Genomic DNA, 21,135 nt, shown 5'->3' on the forward strand with positions numbered 1-21,135 from the left:
CATATAATAGAAGATGTGAGGACTTCCACATTTCCATTCACAGCTAGAACTACTTGATGTCCGATTTACTTCATACAGGCCCAGTTTGTGCCTGTTCTCTGGGATCATTATTAACAGTGCCCCATTTCACTCTCGGAGATGTCCAGATGTGGGTAATACCCTCACAATTACCCCATTAATAGGAGTTCCTGGAATAGAAAAATTTAGGTTAAATAATTTTAAACAGGTGTTTTAACAGCAAAACTTTGCAGAATCTTTAATATGTTAATTTCTCTTACAATTCTTCAAAAGAGAAGGATTGTAGTTTCTAGGATTTTGGCTTTGGAATCCTTAGTTTGCTTCTTCTGGGAATAGGACAATGGGACTTATTTTGGGAAAGAGTATTAAATCATCCTAATTCAGTAAATATTTATCAGCTACTATGTGCCAAGCCCTGGAAGAGACAATGGAGAAATAGTGATGGATAGAACCTAACTTTGCCCCAAAGTAGTATATAGTCTGACCCATGGGAATTAAGATTGTACACAAGGAATCACAAGGTCACATTCTAGTTTTAACATTTTATTATGATGCCATGTAATTAGATGCCAAGATAAAACAGAGTTTAAATCCTGAGTGGTATAATCTGTTAGCATTGTGTCAAGTGAAGGTTTCTTTCTTTCTTTTTAAAAATTGATATTATTAATTTTCTTGCTCTTGGGTCCACATTTATTAGAACTTGGAAGCCCACCCAGCAGCCCTCCTCCTAGTCCTAGGAGTGTGGCCCCGAGGGCCTTGTAACTGGCCTCTCCAAAGCAAACAGCCCAGAGGCTCTACTTGGGCCAAAACAAACAAAACAGTCAGAAATGTTTTCTGGAAGGCATATGGCTCCTCCCACACTTGCAGATGTTCACACTGGTCTGAGTGCACATCCTCCCCAGAGCTCCCAGCCCACCAGCTCCGTTCCGGTACACCCTCCTTTCCCCTCTAGCCCCAAGGTTTCCTTGTGCTAGGGCAGCCACTTGGCAGGGTCCTGGGGCCAACAGAGGCTGGGAAGTCAGAGGGGGAGACTGGACCTGAGTGCCTTTCCCACTGTGTCCTCTCCAGAGCCTAGCTGCTCTGGAGTTCCTGCTGGAACTTCTGGAAGTCTTCCTCAGTGAACATGATGCCCTCAGCTACCTTCTTCTTCATCTTGGCCAAGGGCTGGTCACAGGACTTGCGGCCCCAGTTCTGGCCCACAGTCTGCTTAGTGACTGACTCAGCCACTGTGCTTCTCACACTGGTCATAAACTTCAGGTTTACTCCGAGGTAATCTTGACACTCTCACTTCTGGAACTCAGCAAATGCCAACTTGGGCACCTTTCACTTGGCGGAGTTTTGTGTGTTTCTGGGCTTGGGTTGTCTTCGCTTACCAGGTGCGTGTCACAGGGGCACCCCTGGGCTTGGCCTGGCCTGGCCCAGGGTGCCTTGGGCACCTCCAGCAGCTCCAAGCCCCACTGAAGCAGGGCCAATGACACGGCTGCACTTAGCTCCACTCACAAGCGCACAAATTATTACTATTCTTAATCCCAGTAGAGTTAACCTACAGTGTTATGTCAGTTTCAGGTGTGCAAATAGTGATTTAATCAACCCTTCCATACATCACCCAGTGCTCATTACAAGGGCCTCCTTAATCCTTATCACCCATTATCCCCCCACCCACTTCCCTTCTAATAACCATTAGTTTGTTCTCTATAGTTAAGGCTCTGTTTCTTGGTTTGTCTCTCTCTCTTCATTTTCCTTTGTTTGTTTGGTTTCTTAAAATACACATATGGGTGAAATCATATAGTATTTGTCTGTCTCTGGTAGGTTTATTTACTTAGCATTTTATATTCTCTAGGTCCATCCATGTAATTGCAAATGGTAAGACTTCATTCTTTTTTATGGCTGAATAATATTCCATTATATATATGTATATAATTACATTATATACATATATATATTCCATCATACACACACACACACACACACACACACACACACACCCCACCTCTACTTTATCCATTTTCCTGTTGATTGATATTTGGGCTGCTTCCATTATTTGACTATTGTAAATAATGCTGCTGTAAACATAGAGGTACATGTATCCCTCTGAATTTGTTTCTGTATTTTGGGGCTAAATACTCAGTAGTGGGATTATTGGGTCATAGGGTAGTCCTATTTTTAACTTTTTGAGCAGCCTACATACCATTTTCCAGAGTGGCTGCACCAGTTTGCATCTCCACCAGCAGTGCCAGAGTGTTCCGTTTTCTCTATATCTTCACCAACACTCATTTAAGTGAAGGTTTCCTAGATTCAATACTAGATGAATATATTCACTAAGTCTTTCAGAATATTCATGCCTATGAAGACCATCTTATTTTAAGATTCAGAGTCTCAACAGTGCCTATGAGGAGATGATTGGTAGGGGTGTTTGTAAAAAAAATGTTGGAAATACTACTTTGTTGAAGGCTCTTGTGAGTAGATTGTGATTAGACAGTTACCTGGAGGTGAGTTTTTGGTAGAATTGTTACGGTTAACAAGAGTTAGCACTTAGGAGGAAACAGTCACATGATAATTTATTCACATATAAACTCATTTATTCCTTACAAGAATCAGATTTTATTAGTATTTGCTCTTTACAAAAGAAAAAGTGAAGCCCCGACAGGTTGAAAAATTTACCAAAGTTGTCATAGCAGAGCCAGGATTTACACCCCAGCAGTTTTCTCTGGAGCTTGCGTCCTTCTTCACCACTAAATGTCAGCAGATATTTGTGTGGCTCACTGTGTGAGGGTTTCGGTGCCCTCACCTTAGTAGCCTGAAGTCAGCCCTGCTGAGAGTGTGTACACCGCAGAAATCAGTAAACACTACAAATCATAGCTTCTCCTCCCGACCAGAGGTGATTGTTAAACATTTAGCAGCACGCTCCTGGCTGCAGACACATTTGGAAAGCTGGGACTGAGAAGTGCGGGTGTTCATTGGGGAATTGTTAGTGCTCTTTGTGTGTTGTCTGCATATTTTCATCAAATGGGGGTCCATTTTAGTCTGCATTGGAAGAGGATATGCAAAATGAGAATTCTCATGATCACTAAATAATTGGATCTGGAGAGTCTTTTCAGAAAATTAAGTGCTCTATGTGTTATGCCCAGATTTCAATATCGTCCCCCAAAACCAGAGACTGCAGGGAGACTGAGTCACGCATGCAAAAGCAAAGGGCTTTATTAGGATTATGGGCTCGGGCTCACAGACTTCACCAGCACAGTGGATCCGTGCTGAGAGCCCCGGACAAAGGCGGGGTAGGGCCTTTATGGGTTTGGGAAGGGGGAGTTACAGGAAATTGTGACCCAGGTACAGGGGTCCAATCATTATTGCCTAACATCACTGGCAGTAACTTTAACCATACACATTGCTTAGAGTGTTTGTTACTTTTGACGGGACCCAATCATGACATTTAGAGTATTAACCAATTACAGAGTGGACCCAGGACCCTCACGTAGGGTGTAATTAGCCTTAAGCAATAAGTGATTATCTGTACCTGCTATCTCTAGGCCCGCCCTTAGGAGTGTTAAGCATTTTAGCTGGCCGCTTCTGATTGGGTGTTACTAGGGTGGTCCCTGGTTGAGCAATCTGTACCCTTTTTTGTCTAATGATTCTGAGAAACCGACACTTAGGCCTCCAAGGTCAGAGGGAAACTTGAAGCCTGTCATGGAGTCAGTCTGGTTCAGACCTGTGTCCTTACATATGCAGGTATTTCATTTCAAGAAATTCTGGGAAGGAGTTATTGTCCAACTACAATTCTGCTGAAACCCATCATTTGCCTATTTCTCATGGCAATTACACTTTGAATTCATATTCTAGTTATGTGTGTATGTGTATTTTCTCCCAATTAGACTACACAATCCACGCTAGAATCATGTCAGATCAGACCACAACCCAGGAGACCGCTTAGTAATGTTTCCAAAGTGAGTTAAATGTTGATTGCATTAATGACTTTTCTTTTCTCTTTCAAATACTATTTGATTATTTAGGCAGACTGGTAAAGGAAACACTTCAAGAAAGCACTTTCTCTAATTCTGAATCACAAAGATTTTCTCAAAACAGACAATCCAATCTGTTAACCTATTGAAATCATACATGCCTTCATAATGTTTCGGATTCTATTCTTGAAGATGTAACTTAATTATAATTTTATTATTGTTGTTTCAAGTAGTACCAAAAGACTGACTTTTTTGTTTCAAGACCTACACTAAGGTAACTACTGGGTTGTGTTTAAACATCTAGCTTTAAACCGGTTTTATTTTGTTTTTGTTTTGTTTGCTCTTTTCTCTTGTTAACTCTCATCTTAGCTGTTTGCAAACCATTTTTTTTCTAGATAAGCAGCCCTTTAAACGTTAGATTACAGATTCTATTTTGAAAGGCTTTTTTAAAAATGTCTGGATGGTTTATATTTATTCAAACATGTTTAGGCTCAAAAAAGTGATTTTATCTTTTAAAATTCCTTTGATAATTAAATCTATTTGGAGTATTGTTTAGAAAAGCTATTCTTTAGAAAGGGTGAAGGGGCAGATTTGGTCTTTTCTCCTTGCTACTCATCAGTCTGCTAGCTACTCAGCTAAGGACCCATAACTTTCGTGTGACCTCACTTGGGAATTTGATAGAAATGCAATGTCTTAGACCCCACCCCAGACCTACTGAATCATAATATGCATTTTAACAAAATTTCCAGGAGATTTGTATGCGCATTAACGTTTGAGAAAAACCAATCAATTGGGTCTTTTTCTGAAATTCACCCTGCTGCAAAAGCAGCTGACTGTAATGTATTCTTCAATGCAGACCACATTTTGGAATTCTGATTTATTTGATGGCTTAATGTTTATTGACTGCACCTGGTGTGCTAGATGCTGCAAAGAAAATTTGAACCACCCGGCCATTGTTCCATAGTTACTTTACTCTAAAATAAGAAGATCTAGGCAATTTACTGTTTTTTTACTTTCATGTGTGCTTTCAAAAGTATATATATATATATATATATACATATATATATATATATATATATACATTGAAAAAAGTATGTATATATATATATATATATACACATTGAAAGAAGAAAAGGAGTTGGGTAGAGGAAACAGTGAGAAAACAATCCAACTACAGAGGATGTGGTCCATTGTTAAAATAAAAGTAGATGAAGGATATTCACATACACAAGTAGAAATGAGAGGAATTCTGTCAATCATGTGTTTGATGCGGGGGGAAGCAAACATCTGGATGGCTGAATTTTGTGTAGACGAGGTATCTGGATAATTGCTTGTATTTTCCACTTTTCCTCCAGATGTTTTAGTGTTGTGTTGATGCAGCTCAAGACATTGCTTCCGGACATTTCATGCATTTTTAGTAGAAAAAATTCTGGAAACACTGATTTTATGTCTCTATTTCATTCTTTATGAGAATTATAGTATTCTAAATCTAGTATTTGGTCACGTTTTGCCCCCTTGTATAAAAGTACCATTTTACATAGTGGATGTAGGAGACATTCTTAGTCGCTATTATGAAGATATGTTGAAATAAAAGTAAGAATTTTGAAAATGTCCAGAATGTCTCCCCCAAATGTGCCACTTTGGCATAAAGATTATGAAGGCAATTGAGAATCCACACATCAGGAAGGGGGTTTTTTGTTTGTTTGTTTTGTTTTTGTTTTTGTTTTTTTGCCTTCCCCTGATCTGCTAAAAGCAGGCATAGATTTCTCTTTGTGAGGGTGTCTCCCTCCTCTGAGCTAGGGAGAACAATTCTTTTACTGCAGTCAACTGAGATGAGTCTGCACAAACGAACCTTACTAAGATAACCCTCCTATTCCACTACTTTCCCTCATACATTTCTTAGTGACTTTCATACAATTTATTATTCCTCAAAGCCTAACTCCCTTTTCTTTGTTAAAATGGTATATAAATCCCACAGTCCAACTGCTTGAGTTTCACTTCTTTACTGTGAACTCCTATGCATGCAAAATATTAATATATTTGTATTCTTTTTCTCCAGTTGATGGGTCTTTTGTCAGTTAAGTTTGCATGCCCCCAGTCACTGAATCGAAGAGGGTACAGGAAACACATCCTGCCTACCAATTTTAACTCTACTAAAACTTTCTTTTAAAACTTTAATAAATCCTTTTATAATGAGGAGAAGGAGAAGTCAAGAAGGAAGGACAGGAAGGTAAGATATGAAACATGTGGAAAGGCTGAGACATCAGTAGAAATGGAATGAGAGTTTTTTGGAATTAGCTATTTAATCATGTGTTTCATCTAGTCATTACTCACCCGCCAGTGACTGCAGGCACACTGTATGGAGAGATTATTATTGTCACACCCTAAGCCTGCAGTGAGGTCAACTGTTAGATCAATAACAACTCTGCTCCATCAGATAAGGAATCTAAATGAGAATTGCCACTGTTAATCAGGTATCTTGAAATCCTTGAACAGGGCAGTGTGATAAATGATTGCTGACTATTCTTCTCTCTTTAACCTCAGTGGACTTTGCTCACCCACATTTTTAATTAACTAATTTAGCTCAGGACATTTAAAATGCTCAGATCCTTTCAAAATTCTCCCCCAGGAGGTTATTCCTAGAGTAGACATCAGTAAGAATGTCCTTCCTTTCATTGTAGAGCTATATTTGGCACATTTTGATTTTTTTCTTGAAGAAATACATTTCTAGGGAAGACTATGGTTTCACATTTCACTTAGCACTTAGTTCTTTACCTCCCAGAATGGTAGCATTTTAAAATTCAGCAGAAATATGTTCTTTACGGTATATTAAACAAAAGTCAAAGCTGTGGAAAATTACAACCTTTGGTGCAAAAGGAGATACCCTCTGCATTTTTGAAAGCTAATTAGTAATGAAAAATAAATTTTTTTTAATTTAATTTTTTTGTTGTTTATTTTTGAGAGACAGAGAGAGACAGTGTGAGCAGGGGAGGGTCAAAGAGAGAGGGAGACACAGAATCTGAAGCAGGCTCCATGAACTGTGAGATCATGACCTGAGCCAAAGTTGGATGCTTAACTGACTGAGCCACCCAGGCACCCCAGTAATGAAAAATCTTTTAGAAAAATTATTGAGTTAAACTGGGGCTATGGAGAAGTCTTAAAGTTAAAAGATATTTTGTACTTTAAAAAAGATTAGGATTTTGGCAGTTATAAGTAATATTTAGTTTTATATTTTATAGTCATTATCTTCTAACATGTATTAAGATCTGAAATTTCAAAACTTTGAATTTACAGTTTCTGTAGAGAAGCTACATTGACAAAAGCCCATGATGTTATTTATTTTTTTAATGTTTACTTTTGAGAGAGAGATAGCAAGCAGAGGAGGGGCAGAGAGAGAAAGAGAGAGAGAGAGAGAATCTGGAGCAGGCCCCACCCTCTGAGCTGTCAGGACAGAGCCTGACGCAGGGCTCAAATCCACAAACCATGAGATCATGACCTGAACCAAAGTCGGATGCCTAACTGGCTGAGCCACCCAGGTGCCCGTATTTCTTTTGAGTAATTTCTTAACGTTTGAGTTGATGTAGTTGACAGAAACAAGCCTATATCGCCTGCAGTTTTACTTTCCAGCTTCTCTCATATCCAGGGAATGAGATTGATGAGACAGTAAAATAAAAACTCATGACTTCTTTTTCTTTCTCTAACTTGACCGGTAAGGTAGTGAATGCAGATAAATTCTGGGTTTGCGGTGTCCCACCCACCTGCAGCTCCTCAGCCCCAGGCCAGAGGCCAGATGGGAGAACTTCGCTGGGCATCCCTGGAATAGGGCAGTGGCTGGACAGGAAGTGAGGAGGGCACTGATGGCAGCAAGTGGGTTGAGGGAGATGGGGATCCAGGTGCAAAAGGTGTGTGGAGTCCGGACATGGAGCAGAGTTTCCTACCTGCCGTGTGGCTGATGGAAAATCGTCCTGCCTAGTGAAGGCCAGGGGCATGGTGGGAATGAACAGGTCACCTGCTATAGTGGGCTGAAAACAGGGAAGACCCAAACCCACAGACAGGTCTTCAGGCACATCCAGAGTTCTGGCCTGAAGGAGAGCAAGGCAAGTCCCGTCCAAGCTCAAGGCCTTGCATATGGACCAGGTTTCCAAGGACAAGACGTTCCAAAGACAAAGTAGCACCACATGTACTGCCTGGTCAGGGACTGAAAGAGGACCTCAAAAGTGGCCTTCCTCCCAGGAAGGACCTCCAGCTTTCTTCATGCTTATTTGGAGAGCAGGCTGCTCACTCTTAGAGGGGACCTTAAACACTGGGTGGTGAGTTGCAAGGATGAATCCTGATATTGGCATGTCACAGTGGCGTCTGAAGGGACAGGTCACTCCAGAGCCTCAGGCACTGGGGACAGGAGTGAGACAACCCTGAGACAGACATGGGGTGCTGCACTGGTTTCCCAGGCTCTAACACCTGCCATCCCCCATCTGGCTCTGGATGTTCTGGAGGGCCTTAGATATGTTGGTTTGTCCCTCTGTTTTCAGCCCCCACCCCTTTCCCATCTGCCTCTCTTTACCACCCCCACCCTGTGACCTGGAGATCAAATACTGAAGTTTAACCCTTTCTGTGCAGAAGCAGAGCCAGATGGGCCCTGGAAAAAATGTGTTTTTAATATTATAAAATATAAGTGGGTATTAGGGTCATGACACTTTCTCAGCTGGACAAGCAGCGGGGTGAGGCTTTTAAGTTTCAACCTCTCTTCCCTTTTTTCATGTTTATTTTTGATGGGGGGAGGGAGACACAGAGTCCGAAGCAGGCTCCAGGCTCCGTGCAGTCAGCACAGAGTCCGATTAGGGACTTGAATACACGAACTGAGAGGTCATGACCTGAGTCAAAGTCTGACGCCCAACTGTGAGGGCTGTATTGTGTCCCCTCCCCTTACCCTAAGCTGTGTTGGTTGTTGGTTTTGACAGAGGATAAAACTATCCCCTCCAAAAAGCCCATGAAACGAAACAGCAAACCCCAAAACCCCACTATGAGTTGTCCCAGCAAGTTGTTGAAAACTTGTCTATATTTGAGTCCAACTTTCCATTTCCAGAAACCTCTTTATCTGTTCAGATGAGCTCTGTATGGCTTCCAGCATGAAAACACACACGCATCTCTCCTGGTTATCTTAATGCTAGGTATTTTAATTGTTGCCATGTATGGCATTTATGAACCACTGTTTTCAGTGATTTATTGTAGCAAAGCATCCCCAAACATAGTAGTGTCAAATCACAATGGGGAGTCAGAAATTCCAAATATATGATGGAGAGGGTTTGTCTCTGCTGCATTTGGGCTGGGGCCTCAGCTGGGAAGACTCACGTGGCTAAGTGGTGGCTCGAATGGACGGAGGCTGGCAGTTTTTGGAAACTTCCCACTCACGTGTCTGACACATGGGCCGGGATGACGTCAGGGCCGGGCTCAGCTGCGCTGCTGGCCGGCGCACATCCACGTGGCCTCTGCACGGGGACTGCGCTCCCTGGAGCCAGGTGGCTGGGTTCCGAGTGGGAGCGTCCCAGGAGGGAGCATCAGGGCCGTGAGCGTTCTGAGACCCAGGTGGAGTTGCATGGCCTTTTGCGAGGTGCCCTCAGAAATCACAGAATGTCACTTCTCTGCTGTTTGTCAAAGCTGTCACAGGTCTGCCCATGTTCAAGAGAGGGGATATTGATCTCACCTCTTGATGGAGCAGTATCAAAGAGCTTGTGATCATTTAAAAAAAATTTTTTAATGTTTATTTTTGAGAGAGAGAAACAGAGACAGAGAGAGAGAGACAGACAGAGTGAGAGTGGGGGAGGGGCAGAAAGAGAGACACAAATTGGAAGCCATCTCCAGGCTCTAAGCTGTCAGCACAGAGTTCAAGGAGCTGAACCTGAGCTCATGACCTGAGCTGAAGTCTGATCCTTAGCCAACTGAGCCACCCAGGTGTTCCTGTGATCATTTTTTAAAACCACTGCAACACCCGATTCATAGTGATGTTTTTTTCTAAGAGATTTTTCCCTACTAATTATCTTAACAAGCAGCAGAAAATACCTGGCGCTTTATGGGGGGAAACCAGAGGTGAGGGCTGTGCTTGATGATAAAGTGCAGGAATCTCCTCAATGAGTTCCCTTCTCTCTCCCAGTATTACCCAGTTTATCAACCTACACACTGGGCTCCAGAAAAAATGTTAGGGGGAAAATTAATTGCTAAGAGAATTTTGTGTGAATTATGTTTCTCCCAAGTTCCCTTACGGTCTGTCAGGCTGTTGCATTAGCGTCCGTGCTGATGCAGCCTTCAGTAACTATGGCTCTATTAGCTGTTCATTTGCGGCATACAATAGACCCCAAAACAGAGGATTGCTTTTGAATCCAGCCATTGTTTCATGGATATTAGAACACAAATCACTGCATATTGACCAGGGTTGTATAGATGAATGTGATAGCATTGCCCTCAACAAAATATCAAAAAGATGCATAAGGCTAGAACAAAAATAAGAAGCACTTAAGCTTTTCAAGGTATTGAATTTTGGGTACTGAGCTAATAAGTTCATTTCTTCAGATGCTTGAAGCTGTATGAACAGACACGACTACACTTTCTAAAGCACTCATTTCGGTGTGGATAGTGGGGGGCAAGAGGCCAGAGAAGCACAATTACTGTAGGTGACACTCCCCTGACACTTTAACAAGCATAGATCATTTTTATTGACACTCAAACATGTGCGGTGAGTTTTAACATCCCAGATTTACAGATGGGCAAACTGATGTCAGGGATTTTCTGCAGCTTGTCTAAGGTCACTCTGTTTCAATGGTGAAAAGATTTAAACTCCTCAGATATAATCGCCTTTGGAAAGTCATACCTGATCCTCCTTAGCCAAATTAAAGTACTCTTCCTCTGTGTTCTTATAATACCTTGAAATTTCTCCATCTCCACCACTTTGGGTTATAATGGTGTTTTGTGTTTCTTTCTCTCCACTTGACTTGACGGGAAGGATCGTGTCTCATCTATCCGTACCCACTAAGGATGTGAGCTACAGTGACCTGTGCGGGCTTGTAGAATGAATGCATGATGGTGAGTCCTTTAACATTAAAATTCTCCCAACCAACCCACGGTGCATTTCAAGGAAGAAGCATTCTATTAGAGTATGGTGACGAAGAGCTGGTATTTGTGGATAGGACGGAAGGAAGCTATAGACATAAAGACCTGTGAGTCATTGGTGGCATTGTTTTATCTTATTCTCTGGAATACACCAGGAACAGTAATAGGGCCTGTGTGCTGAACAGAGTGATATAGGTGGAAATATTAGGAATATTAGGAATTGAGGTCAAAGAGTTAAGCTGCAAGAATCAGATCTAGTTGAGTCTCGTAGGACAGATACGAATTTCTGTTCTGACCAGACTTGGCTATTGAGTGATCCATTAATTTTTTTTATTAAAATTTTTTAATGTTTATTTTTGAGAGAGAGAGAAAGAGAGAGAGAGAGAGAGAGAGAGAGAGAGCGAGAGCGAGAGAGAGCGAGCATGAGTAGGGGCAGGGCAGAGAGAAATGGAGACACAAAATCCAAAGCAAGCTCCAGGCTCCAAGTTGTTAGCAGAGTCCAACACAGGGCTCAAACTCACAAACGGTGAGAATATGACCTGAGCTGAAGTTGGACGCTTAACCAACTGAGCCACCCAAATGTGCGTCAGTGATCCTTTTAAAATATCTGATGAGAGTAATAGAGCAGGTCTGGGCAAGAGTGGAGGCAGGGAGCCATTTCCTGACCGACTCCTTGCAGTGACTGAGAGGCTGCGATTGCTTGGACAAAAGTGAGAAGTAGTTGGATTTTGGATATATTCTCAAAGTAGAGCCAACAGGATTGATCAGATATAGGGTGAAAGAAAGAGGAGTGCAGGTGAAGCGGAGCTTTGGGGCTGGAACAACGAAAGGGATGGAATCCCCTCAGTTAAGATGGGAAAATGTATAGATGACCCGGATGTAGGAGCGCAGACAACACTGACTCCATCTCTGGCTCTCTGTCTTGTTCATGCCGGTGCAGTGACTTCCCCTGGAACGACATGTGCCAGGCCCTGTGGAGGTCAGGGGGTGACCTGAGCAGAATGTGGGGCTGCTTGTTCTGATCTTCCCTAAGGTGACTCACCAAAGGCCCCATTTAGGTAACTAGTAGAGGTGATTGGTGTCCAGAAGGCCTCATGTTAGATAAGTACCCTTCATCTCAACATCATGCCCCTCTCCCTAAAAGTTGGAGATTAAGGTCTGGACTTGGCAGAGAATAGCTGAATTGTCCCAAGATTCTTTGGCCAATCCCCCTTCAGGAAGTTACCCTGAATAAAGCTGTGTGTAAATGTTATGGAGTGGCTTGCTTCATGTTTTGGTCTCCAAGTGCCTTCTCAGTCTGTAGGATACATTACTGACCCCTCCTTCACCTTCTAATACACAGATTTTGAGAAGGAAGATGAAGAGTTCAGCTGTGGACAATGTAGACACATAAAGGGATAACACTAAGTAGACAGTATTATTGGAGTTTATGATTGACAGAGATGATTCTTGACTTTAGGAGAGAGAGGTCATGTCAGAGACATCTCCTGTAGAGAAGGTAGTAAAAGCCAGGAGACAGAATGATAACATCAAGGAAGTGTGTGCATACAATAAGAAGAGATCCAAAGTCTGAGGCTTGAAGCATTCCAGATAACAGGTCCAGAAGAGATAAGAAGTCTGAAAAAGAGACCAGTAATGACATACCAGTGAGAGGGGAATATAACTATGATGTTTGAGCCCAAGAGAGGAAAGGACATCAAGGAGAAGGTGTGGTCAGTCATCAGTGCTGTGTCAAGTGTGCTGTGGACTGAGAATTGATTAATGGTTTTAGCAACATGGAGGACATTGGTGACCATGAAAAGAATAATTTTGGTGGCATATTGGGGTGTGAAAGTCTGACTATAAATAGTTCAAGAGAGGATTAGAATTGATGCTGGCAATTCATATATGATGCTTCAAGTTTTGCTACAAAAAAGATCAGTGAACAAACTGGAATTTGGGTTCTAAAAGTTTTTTTGTTAATTTTAAGAATATATAGATATAGCTCCTAATGAAATGCAGTATGGAGTACACAACATTAACTGTCAAGTATATAAAATTTCCCTGCACACAAGTAAAAAGGCTCCATTAGACTTTCGTCAGCAATCGTTCATGGGTGATGTTGTGCACTGTATATTGCATTTCATTAGGAGGCGCTAATGTCAGGTTGTCTAGTGATTCTGCATTTCTGTTTTTCTGAATCATTTGATTAGGGTCGTGTCCAATAGCTATTTCTATTTATAAAAGCACAATTTCCCTTTTATAATTAGCAAACAATCTGTATAGTGATATTTTGGCACTGTGTGGACATTTTGTTTTTCTATTTCATCTAGTGCCTAAATCAGTTATTTAATTGGAGGATTTTAGATGATGATTTTCAAATTTATTGTTTTTCCCTACATTTTTAGCTGGCTTTTTTTTTGAAGAGCTTTTTTCATCAACTGAGAATGAACTATACTTTCTCCTAAAAGCTTAATTCTTTCCCTTTAATTACTAATTATGAGATAAGAAATTATTTATTATAGAAATTGGTTATTTTTTAAGACAAAGGTATATATGTGTGTGTGAGAGGGATGTTATTGTTTGTTTCTTCAAATAGGTGCAATGATTGCATATTTACAGGTTGAAGGGAGTGATCAATGGTACAGGAAAGAGAGGGGAGAACCACTGGAGTAAGTCCCTGAAGAAAAGAAGGAGATGGATTTGGATATACAGAAATGGCTCACTTATTTTAGTGAATGAAGAGTAGATGGCTCTGATGCTATTAGGTAGGTCGGTAGGTGTATTTGGGGAACGTCCGTGGGACATCTATTCTGATTTCTTCAGTTTTCTTGGTGATATATGAAGCAAGGCCAGAAATGGGATGCACAAACTAGAGATATGGAAGGGGTGAATTATTGTAATGATGGGTTCTTCTAGGCAGGACCACTGAGTAGTGGGAGGAATACTTTATGATACAGAAGTGGTCAGGGAACTAGGCAGAGTGTTGGGTCATTTATTTATATACTGACATTGGCAAGAAATGGTACAATAGCTATCTTGGGGAAAGGGATAGTGAATCAAGAGCTGAAAATATTAATGACCAGGAGTAACCCATGGGCAGTAGGTGACAACTAATGAAGGGTAGATGGTAACTTTTATGATGATGTAATTCAAAGGTGAGACTATTTTAAGGGAAGTGTGAGAAACAATGGTCCAGGAGTGATGATGAGGACTGAGAAGGACACCTTTCCACCTGCAGGTCAGCAAAATGGGTTGTAGGAAAGTAGTTTCCTTAGGGGACAATTTTCCAGTCATTTGATTACAATGTGTTTGGTGTTGGTTTCTTCATATTACTTGTGCTTAGAGGTTTTTGAGCTTGAATTTGTGGTTTTATCACATTCATTGAATTTGGAAAAATTGGAGCCAAATATTTTTTCTGTCTCCACCCCTTCTACTCCTTGAAGAACTCCAGTTACACATATTAGGCCTCTTAAAGGTTTCCTACAGCTCACAGATGCTCTGTTTTTTCTTTTTTTATTTATTCATTCTTTATTATTATTATTATTATTATTGATAGTTTCTATTGCTGTGTCTTCAATTTTACTAATTTTTTCCCCTCTAATGTGCAATCTTCCATTAATCCCATCTTAAACTAGATGGGATTTCTCATCTCTCACATTACAGTTTCATCATTAGAATTTTTATTTGAATCATTTTTCATCTTTGAAGTCTCTTCTACCACATATTCTAGCTCCCTGAATATGTGGCATACTGTTATAATAACTGTTTTAGTGTCCTTGCCTACTAATTCTATCATCTGTGCCATTCTGAGTCATTTTGTATTGACTTTCCTTTTTACTAGGTGTCATATTTGTCTGATTTTTGCATATCTAGTAAGTTCTGATTGTATACTAGACACTGAATTTTACCTTGTTGAGTGCCAGATATTTTATTTATTTATTTATTTATTTTGAGAGAGAGAGAATGTATGAACAGGGGAGGCAAAGAGAGGGAGGGGGAGAGAGAATCTCAAGTTGGCTCCCTGCTATCAGCACAGAGCCCAGCTTGGGGTTCAATCTCACCAACCATGAGATCATGACCTGAGCCGAAATCGAGAGTGGGATGCTTAACTGACTGAGCCACCCGGGCACCCCTAATTTTCTATTTCTATAAATATTCTTGAGTTTTGTTCTGGAACATGGTTTAGTTACTTTTAAGCAGATTGACTTTATCAGGTCTTTTAAGGTTTGTTAGTAATTTTCCCCACTAGGGAGACAAACCCTTCTGAATATTCTACAGAATCCCCAGTCAGTTATGAGGTTTCCCAGTCTGGCTGAAGGAGCTGGATGGGAGGGATCAGACACTGTTCTTAGCACTGAGTACCAGGCACGTTTACTTTTAGTCCCTTTGGGCAATTCTCTTCCTATCTTTGGCTAGTTTTCTCACACATGTATGCTGATCAGTACTCCACTCCACTGAAGCCTGGAGGTCTCCATAGCTCTCTCTGCATAATGTTTTCTTCTCTGATGTTCTGTCCTACAACTCTAGCCACCTCAGTCTCCTTGGACACACAGCTTAATTTCTTCAACTCAGGAAGACCAATGTGTTCTCCTTGGGGTCTCCCATCCTGTTCCATGACCTGGAAAATTCCTACAGGCAGTAAGCTGGGGTATAGGTCACACTTCACCTGTTTCCCATCTTTCAGGGATAGTTGTATTTTGTTGCCTGATGGCCACTGTTTTGAAAACGAGTTTCATGTGTTTTATTTTATTTTGTGTCTTTTTTTTCTCCCCTCAAATCTAGACAAATGTGAATAGCTTATTTTTTGTTTGTTTTAGTAGTAGCCTTTCTGTAGTAAGGTGAAGATAAAGCACTGCAATTACAATCACTATAATACTTTCATGGTCTATATCCATCAGCAAGAAGCAATTTTCATGAAATGAAATAAATGAAGACTTTAAAAGAGTAAGAAAAGGAAGTTAGATTTGCAGAGATAGAATCTTAATATCTTAATAGAAAAGTAATTATTGGTAAAAGTTCTTATGAAGGAAAACTCAATCACAAATTTACATAAAGTATTTCTAATTAATGGTTTCTGTAGGGTTAAAGGGCACTGTCCCCAAACCCCATCCTTACACCTCCATCATTACCATCAAACAATGACCTCAGGAAGATTTAATCAATTACAAAAACACAAAGTAGCTATGTTTTCTTTGCAAACTGAGTGTTGCCTAAAAGCATTGTGCTACCTACTCAGGGACTATAGATTAAGTGTTATCTTGATTCTTGCCTGCCCACATTCCCTTAGAAACAGGACATTCTACTCACACGTTACACTTCATAAGTGAGAGTGGGAGCTGTTATCTTCCATGACACAATGAGCTATTCAATTTACTATTTTGGTAGAGAAGGAGAGAAGGAAGCAGAAACTTGGAGACTGAATTGAATATAACACAATTTTATCAGTGCATTGATGAGTTAAAAATAAAAGTAGGGGCGCCCGGGTGGATCAGGCAGTTAAGTGTTTAACGCTTGATTTCGGCTCAAGTCATGACCTCACAGTCTGTGGGTCTGAGCCCCGCACTGGGCTCTGTGCTGACTGCGTGGAGCCTGCTTGGGATTATTTCTCCCTCCCTCTCTCTCTCTGCACCTTCCCTGCTGGTTCTCTTAATGTCTTTCAAAAAAAAAAACTTATTCAAAAGAAATAAAATGAGTAAAAAAGTAGAGTTAAAAATTAAGCAGGGGGGGGAGTTGGTTTTTTTTTTAGCTCATGGTTCCATCCTTCGTGGGTGGGGAGTTTTCAGGCTAGGTATGTTGCCAGACTTCAAGGGGGTTGAACTGTGAGTGCCATGGAATGGCTCCCGCTCCCACTCAGCACCAGAGGGCTCATGTAAGTGTGCAAAACTTTGGATAAAGCTGGGCACCTCCTTTAAACCTGGGGGTGTAGTAGCTAATTGTGCTGGAACAGGCACCATTCTGGGGAAAAAACAAAAACAAAAACAAAACAGAAACAAACTTGCCAGGCGCATTTGCCAGTGCAAAGGTAGCCAGATCTGTATCACTAGCATGCTCCACTCTGTAGACAGAGGGCTTTTGGGGCACCTGGGTGGCTCAGTCCAGTAAGCTTCTGACTTCGGCTCCGGTCATAATCTCACGGTTCGTGGGTTCAAACCCTGCATCAGGCTCTGTGCTGCCAGCTAGCTCAGAGCCTGGAGCCTGTCTTTGGATTCTGTATCTCCTTTTCTCTCTGACCCTCCTCTGCTCACGCTCTCTCTCTCTGTCTCTCAAAAATAAACAAAAAAACATAAGAATAATTTTTTTAGACAAAGGGCTTTTGCACTCCAGACAGGCACGGTGAGGGCCACATCGCTATTCATACACAGCATAGGAGGCAACAGTCATTCTATGGAACAAATGTAGGTTTAAGCATTATAAAAGTTGGGTGCCGTGTGTCTTTCGGGCCTGGCATGGACATTATTCATTTCATCTTCACGAGAGTATTAAAATTTTCAGCGTGAAGTCCTTGTACTTGGTGAGTTCTAAGCTGATCTGCTGGAGAGTTGCTATTGTCATAATACTCCACAGACAGTGGCTACAGTGCTATTAGTTCCTCTGCCAAGGTCTGTGTATTTGGGTACAGTTTTTAGGGAGTGAAATTCAGGCACGAGAAGCCCGAAGCATGCTGGAGTAAGCGATATGATGAATGTCCCTTTCCCTTTAAGTGTATCATATAGAACTAATGAAAATTCTTGATTCTGATAAAATATATTTTGTAATATGTTTGTAACAAATGCTCACACAAGTTCTATGAGAAATGAAGGTTCAGTTTTGGATAGATGTCAAATGTCTAATTATTCTGAAAAATTGCTCAGAATGTATGTTTGGTAGTGTGTCACACTTACACCCACTCTACACACATGCCCACATACACTTATACATGGATTTCCATGTAGTCAGTCAGCAGTTAATGAGCTTCTGTATTGTACTGTGCTCACTACTGGGGATGAAAGATGAATAAGACACTCTGACTTTAAGGTTCTTGTGTATAGTTCGGGATGATTGGAGTGTAATTTTTATTTGTTGTGTACATTTTGAAATTACATTAACTGCATTGATCAGAGTCCTATAAAAGAAAAGTAGAGGGTATGAATTATGAAATGAGTTTCAAACTGTCTTTGGAGAACTGGTACTAACATAGATGTGAGGAAAGGGTTAGAAGTCATCTGTTTTATTAAGAAATTGAATTCTGACTTACTTTTTGCCTTCAGGGGCACAAGTATTTTGCTTTCCAGGATTGGGACCAGATCCTGAGTTCTTTTTTTTTTTTTTTTTTTCCAGCAGTTCCAATCATTTTAAAGTTTAACTGATGAGTAAGTAGCAGAATCATGCAGTGGAAGCGTGCTGGGCCCCTAAAATTATAACTGATGTGTCGTCTGTGCCTTCATATCCCTGATGCCGTCAGGGATCACACCTTCCCTGTGAGGGAAGCCAGGCCAGCAGTGGTTTTACTTCCAAGTTACAGATTGACATCCAAACAGAGTAAGCCACTTAGTCCAAGGCCACACAGCTTCCAGGTGTCGGAGTCGGGCACAGTTGGCTTCTGTGCCCAGAGCCCACTAACCGTATTAAACCAGCTGAAGTTGTCTCAGGTAGATAATTCTCCAGAGCTGCCGCTGACAATTTTAAGAGCAACAGACAAGTGGTCCTCCCACAAAACCTTGCCACCTCCTTTCCCCTCTACAGAAGGCTGAGGATGAGCAGGACAGGCAACAGGAAGGGGGCACGACCTGCCCAGTTTCTTACTTGGGAATGTTGGTTTTGAGAGGGGAGAACCTTTCCTCGGCTGCAGATCCTACAGAAGTGTCCCACTCCTTGTCCCCATCATCCAACAACAGAGAGGGAGAGATCACGTTCCTTCCCTTCAGCTGAGGAGACCGAGGCTCAGAGGGTTGAAATCACTGGCTCATAGTTAGACAGCTTGTAATTACTTATGTTGATTCAGGTCACGTCAGCCTTCCGGTGCTCTTTATCCTCTGCTATTCTAGGTCCTGAAGCAGAAGTGTAGAAGAAAAAAAAAATATATATATATATATATAGGGATAGCTAGGTTGTAAAAGGAAGTGAGAAGAGTAGGGTGAATTAGCCTTGGTAATGGACAGCAGGAGTGGGGCAGAGGTGGAGAGGAGGGAGGGAAGCTGGCCTGTGCCCGGGATCTTTGGTGTGTGTGACTTTAACACACTGGCTTCTCTTCAGGTAGAACAATTCTCCATACTCTTGCTCCACCTCAGAGGTTCAATAATTCTGCCTGTGTTCTTCTCATGGATTTAATTACAGGAAACCTCTTAAAAATACAATTTACTTGAAGGGAAATTATATTAAATTGTATATTTATAAAACATATTATCTTAGTGTTTGAGTCCTAAAATTAAAATTCCAATGAAGGCTTTTTATTCACAATTATAGCAGGGTTTTTCACATGGCTGATATTGCTTCTAATGTTTTGGACCCACAGAGTACCTTTTTAATAAGGAGCTCACATTATTCCAGTGGGTGGCTGCTTAGCACAGAGGTTAGGAGCAGAGACAGATTGTTCTTGAATCCTGGCTTTCGCACAGCTCTGTGACCTTGGGCCAGGGTCTTAACCTCTTTTAACTCATGTCCTTATCTACAAAATGGGGGTAATTTCTGCCACGCCGAGATGTCGTTGAGGATTAAATGGCACATATGATATGGGGTCTAACGCAGGTCCTCGGGTAAAACACGAGCTCAGAAACTGTTAGTTTTCTTCCTTTTTCCTCCCCGCAGGATGGAGGATTGACTTCTGTCTGCCTCGTTATACAGAGGGAGAAATAGGAGCAGAAGTGAAGGATTTCTCAAATTTCCCAGCAGAATCCAGTCCTATTAACTTTGAATTTGCAGTTACTGACTCTGTTAAACCTGGATCTATAGTCAGGGAGGAAGCCGGTAGGAGAGAACGATCCTATTTTGGGGCTGTTGAAAGATGCCCATTCTGTGTTGCTTTGACATTTTCTGGGGTTGTGGGAAAAGTACTTTCACTGAGGAGCTGTGTGCCTTTGGTCAAGTCATTTGACCCCTCTGGGCCTCGATGCTTTTGTAACAGTTGGACTTCATCTCTCTTTTAGGACTGACATGTTTTCCCTTCTACTTTCATTACATATGTACTTGCCTGTTTCCACCATTAGATCGTAAGTATGGGGAAGACAGAGATCTATCCCACTTACCTGGCATCTCGCCCTGTGTCTCTCCCAGTGCCTCCTGTATTGCGAATCAGAAAAGCTGCAGTAGGTTTTGTATGAGATAGTATGATGATGTTGCAATTGATAGCAAACTAATGAGTCTATTGTAACAATTAAATACACACTCACATGTACTCACACTCCCATACCTGCATCCACTCAAGATATCACCATTCAAAGGAAAGAGTGTGACCAATATGGTTGACTGTATCCTTCTCAAATGGGCTTTCAGGTGAAATCCTCCAAGGATCCTCTTGAGTATTATGAAAATAGCCCTTGTCAGATTTATTTGTTGCTTGTTTATTGTTTCTCTTTCCTGCTGGCACATGGACACCACGAGAATTGGAACCTGTTTTGTTTTGTTCTCTGCTGTGTCTACTGTACTAGAATAGAGCCTAGACATGGGAAGAGTTCCACATATGTTTGTTGAATGACTTATAGTGAATCAAGAAAAAGTCATCACTTCCTCATACTTTTTGCCTGGAGGGCAGGAGAGTACCAGGAAGACGACAAGATTCTAGCCATTGTTACAACCAGATCACTGTACAGGAAAGTTACTAGATTGCTGTGAGGAGGGGCCTGTTGGGACTGTTATGGGTATTGGGGTTCACAACACCTGTAAGTGACCCCATCAACAGGCTAAAGAATTCCAGTAAGATCCATATTATGGGAGCCTCCCATATTAACCTAGAAGTTGATAGAAATAGAAACTTGATGCAGTAACTCTAAATGAGGATGACAGAAGCTACATTTAATAGCTTTAAAGTGAGATTATAGAAGCAGATAAACTTTCGCTTTTAATTTTGTCTTCAAGTTACATCCTGATTGAACCCAGATATTGC

At 41.3% G+C, this 21,135-nt stretch overlaps 1 pseudogene; it reads right to left on the bottom strand.

Annotated features, from left to right (window-relative positions):
• Nucleotides 1–1,089: 1,089 nt before the first annotated feature.
• On the bottom strand, nucleotides 1,090–20,285 carry LOC115291276 (annotated as a pseudogene).
• Between the last annotated feature and the right edge of the window lie 850 nt (nucleotides 20,286–21,135).

The sequence above is a fragment of the Suricata suricatta genome, chromosome 5 (assembly GCF_006229205.1).
Source record: "Suricata suricatta isolate VVHF042 chromosome 5, meerkat_22Aug2017_6uvM2_HiC, whole genome shotgun sequence".
NCBI lineage: Eukaryota > Metazoa > Chordata > Mammalia > Carnivora > Herpestidae > Suricata > Suricata suricatta.